This window comes from Pinus tabuliformis, chromosome 4_1 (genome assembly GCF_031772625.1).
Source record: "Pinus tabuliformis cultivar Carrire ecotype Pingquan chromosome 4_1, CPIR1, whole genome shotgun sequence".
In the NCBI taxonomy this organism is placed as follows: Eukaryota; Viridiplantae; Streptophyta; class Pinopsida; order Pinales; family Pinaceae; genus Pinus; species Pinus tabuliformis.
This window is the reverse complement of record NC_142303.1, coordinates 974,725,493-974,730,085: the sequence shown is the minus strand read 5'-3', so window position 1 is coordinate 974,730,085 and position 4,593 is coordinate 974,725,493.

The following is a 4,593-nucleotide window of genomic DNA, read 5'->3' as shown; positions in this document are numbered from 1 at the left end:
GTGTTGGGTCAAAAATATTTAGTTCCTTATGCCATTTACTATACTAGTAAAAGTTTGACTCCCATTGAGTTGAACTATACTGTAACTGAAAAAGAGTTCTTAGCTATTGCTTATGCAATCAATAAGTTTAGACACTATATAACAGACTATGAAACTTTTATTCATACTGATCATTCTGCAATTAGATATCTAATGAAAAAACCTGTTACTAATGGCAGAGTTACAAGGTGGCTCCTACTTTCACAAGAATTCAATATTACTGTGTTATATAGACCAGGGAAACAAAATACAGTAGCTAATTTCTTGTCTAGGATTCAGAATACTAAAGAGGATTCTCCTGTAGAGGATAAGTTTCTTGATGAATATTTATTTGCAGTAACTACTAAGACCCCTTGGTATGTAGATATAGCTAACTATTTGGTTACAGGGAAACTACCTCCACATTTTTTTCCTAGTGAAAGAAGAAAGATCATTCATGAGAGTTCAAAATATTCATGGATTTCTAATGAATTGTTTAAAATAGGGCCAGATCTTGTGATCAGAAGATGTGTTAGGGAAGATGAAATTCTTGATATTCTTAAAGCATGTCATGATGAACCATGTAACGGACACTTTGTTGACAAAATGACAGCCTATAAAATCCTCTCTTTAGGATATCATTGGCCATCCCTCTTCAAAGATGCAAAACAATATGTCAAAAGGTGTGACAACTGCCAAAGAGTAGGGAAACCTGTCCTTTCAAATGAAATGCCATTACAGCCACAAGTACTCATCGAACCCTTTGAAAAATGGGCTTTAGATTTCATTGGACCTATTAACCCACCATCTAAACAAAGAAAATATATATTGGTATGTACTGACTATGTCACTAAATGGGTAGAAGCCAAAGCATTATTTTCTGCTACTGAAAATTCAGTTGTTAATTTTCTTTATGAGGATATTTTTACTTGCTTTGGTGTTCCAAGAGAAATTGTGACAGATCAGGGAAGTCAATTCACACCCAACCTGGTGGAGAATCTGATGGAAGAATATAAAATCAAGCACAGAAAATTTACTCCTTACCATCCGCAAGAAAATGGTCAAGTGGAGTCTACAAACAAAGTTATTGAAGGCATCATCACCAAAACTGTTCATCTGCACATTAGAGATTGGACAGAAAGGCTTCCTGAAGCCTTGTGGGCCTACAGAACTACATGGAGAAATACAACAGGACATTCTCCCTATGAACTTGTTTATGGGAAAGAAGTCCTTCTCCCCATTGAGTTCCAAGTCAAAACTTTCAAGATGGCAGTTCGGTTGGGAATGGATCTATCAGAAGCCCAAAGGCATAGAATGGAGTAGTTGAATGAGCTAGATGAGATCAGACAAGAGGCAATCCTAAGAACTGATCTAGTTCAATATCAAAGAGCTAAGTGGCATGACAAATACATCAAGGAGAAAAAGTTTCAAGAAGGAGATTGGGCATTGCTATTTGATTCCAAGTTTAAAGATTTTAAAGGAAAATTTCAAACTCATTGGCTTGGGCCATATGAGATTGACAAAATCTTTAGCAATGGAGCGGTAAGAATCAAAACCATTGATGAACATCAAACTCCTCTTATTGTGAATGGTCACAGATTAAAGATCTATCATAAGACTCTCAAAAGAGGAATTTGTCAAAATCTTTCAAGATAGTTCTACAATAAGGCTGGTGAAGAAGAATCCTTCTTCTCCACCAACCTAGCCTTTGTTATTTTCTACAAAAAAAATAAAAAAATGTGTATAAGCCTGAAAACCAATCACTGATTGGTAGTATTATACAGAAAATACAGGGCGAAAATCAGGAACTCCTGATGCCTTATATTTTCCAAAAAAAAAAAATCTCCTCTCATTGTATTCATAGTTTCATGACATCTCACTTCACTTCATTCCACCTCATTTCACTTCACTTCAGTTCATTTTCATTTCATCATCTCATTCCACCAATAAAATTCCTTTTATGACCATTTTCATTCATTTAGTCATCATTTATCCATCTACATTCAGTCATATGATTACTGTGACAGTTTCCGCAGCTGAACCTAGTTTCCACAGCCAGAGGCTCATTCCGCAGCCATCACTCTGCTTTTCAACACTGACAGTCAAATGTTAGTTAAGTGATCATGAAAATCAAATGTAGGTATGACCAAGCACATATTTTGAAGATATGAGGCACCTAAAAGCATCAACAAGGAGCAGTTGATCAAAGGTTAATAGACGAAAAGTGGCAAAAAATTCCAAGGTATGAGTAAGATTTATTTCAAGTAGCATCTAGAGCACATTTTATATAGTTTTGAAAACACGGCTCCATTATATGCAACGATTGGCATTGATAGCGCATAACCATTCCACAACCTATGATTCCTCCACGAACCTTGTATTTATTTTTCAAACGGCCTCATGATCAAGCCTCCAGATTTAAATCGTGTTTGGCTATACTTTGACACTCCACTTGTAATTATGGGGATGTGGTTGATTTGATCACGACACTTCTCCGTCGCACAAATTGCGCAGCCATTTCTTGAGCATGTTTACGTCTACTTCGTAGATATCCAGTTTAAAACTCTGTCGGGCTCACTTTACTCCCCTACTATTCTATTGAAGTCACATTTGCATTCCTACCCTATTCATATAAGCCTTTGCTCCGATGCATAAACCCACTCCCGCTACTTGTTCACTGTTTTCCATCTACAGTCACTGGTTTTTCTCCATAAATCCTGTCCATTTCACGCTAACCCAGCCGTCTCACTTTCGTTCATCCAATACCCACGCAGACGTGTTTAAAACAGGAGGAAAGAATGGGTCCTCTATTGAGAGCAGAACCGGAAGGGCCCAAATTTATGGAAGGGTATCTGCAAGTGAAAAGCATGCTAAGGAAGGCTTGATGGTTACAATTTATTCAGAAATTCAGAGGCTACAACAAGGAAGTTACGAAGACTTTTGCAAGGTCCTTTGACGACATAGAAGTAGAGGTTGGAGACCTTAAATTCACAATCACAGAGGCATCCATAGCAGCTGCAATCAAACTCCCACAGGAGGGATAACGGTGGTTCAAAAATAAGAGCTTTGACGAGAGAGCATGGAGGGTTATCCTATGAAATCTAGGTATGGATGTAACCATCTTTAATCGAGGAATCCCTGTCTCTGCTTTACAAGAAAAATGGGCTAGTTTACTATTAATACTCCAGAAATTCATTACCTGTGAGGGACGATTCGGGTCAATGTACATGTACCACACCCAGTTGCTGATGAATTTTCTAGAAAAACAAACTCTTAATTTGCCCCATTTCTTGCTAAATAGACTGAAGAAAATGTCCACCACAATCCAAAAGAATCTGGGGGACATAGAACCCCACTTGTATCACCACGGCCTTGTGAAAATCTTGATTGAAAGACAATTAAAGGAAAAGAAGGATACCTGGGAGAGCTTTGACGAGAGAGCATGGAGGGTTATCCTACAAAATCCAGGTATGGATGTAACCATCTTTAATCGAGGAATCCCTGTCTCTGCTTTACAAGAAAAATGGGCTAGTTTACTATTAATAATCCAGAAATTCATTACCTGTGAGGGACGATTCGGGTCAATGTACATGTACCACACCCAGTTGCTGATGAATTTTCTAGAAAAACAAACTCTTAATTTGCCCTATTTCTTGCTAAATAGCTTGAAGAAAATGTCCACCACAATCCAAAAGAATCTGGGGGACATAGAACCCCACTTGTATCACCACGGCCTTGTGAAAATCTTGATTGAAAGACAATTAAATGAAAAGAAGGATACCTGGGAGCAGTTTTTAGTTAGAAATTTATTTAAAGATCCACAAGAAACCCCTGAAAGCAGTGCATCAAGGAGAAGCAGAAGAAAGAAAACAAGTGATAGAATTTAGGACACTCCTACTAACATAGTTGAAGAAACTAGTAGGGAAGAAAAATTGTCTGAAAGTAGGAAGGAAAAGACTAAGGGTAAGAAGCCAAGAAAATCAAAAAGGAAAAGAAATATTGAGGTTGTCCATCAAACCCCAGAACCTTCCTCAGAAGAGGACCACCAAATACTGTCTGGAAGACTAGTTTACCTTTAGGAACAGTCAGCTGCAGCAAAGAAGAAAGGGAAAGAAAAACAGAGTGGGGAGAAAGAGGATACTAGCCCACAAAATTTAAGGAGAAGTTCCAGACTAAAAGGGAAATTAAGGAAAATATTAATTAAGGGCCCCCACTTTTTTGATTTAGGAGGGGAAACACCGGAACAACCTTCAGAAATCCCTCTTGGCCGTGGTCCCCACCATACTCCTATTTCTCAACCAGATTTTGACATGAGTCCTTCTCGGCCAAATTTTGAAATCAATCCTTCTCAACAGGATTTTGGGGTCAGCCCAAGAAAGACCACACCTAAGATAGACCCGAACCAGCAAGAAATATATGATTATATAGAGTCCTTGGAGAAAACAGCCGCAGATCCAGGCACTTCATCTGCCTAGCCTAATACAACTCAAGAAGCTCAAATCCAATCATTAAAACAGGAAGTTTTTGAGCTGGAGGTCTTAAACAGACACATCAAAAGATAAAATGAAACATTGA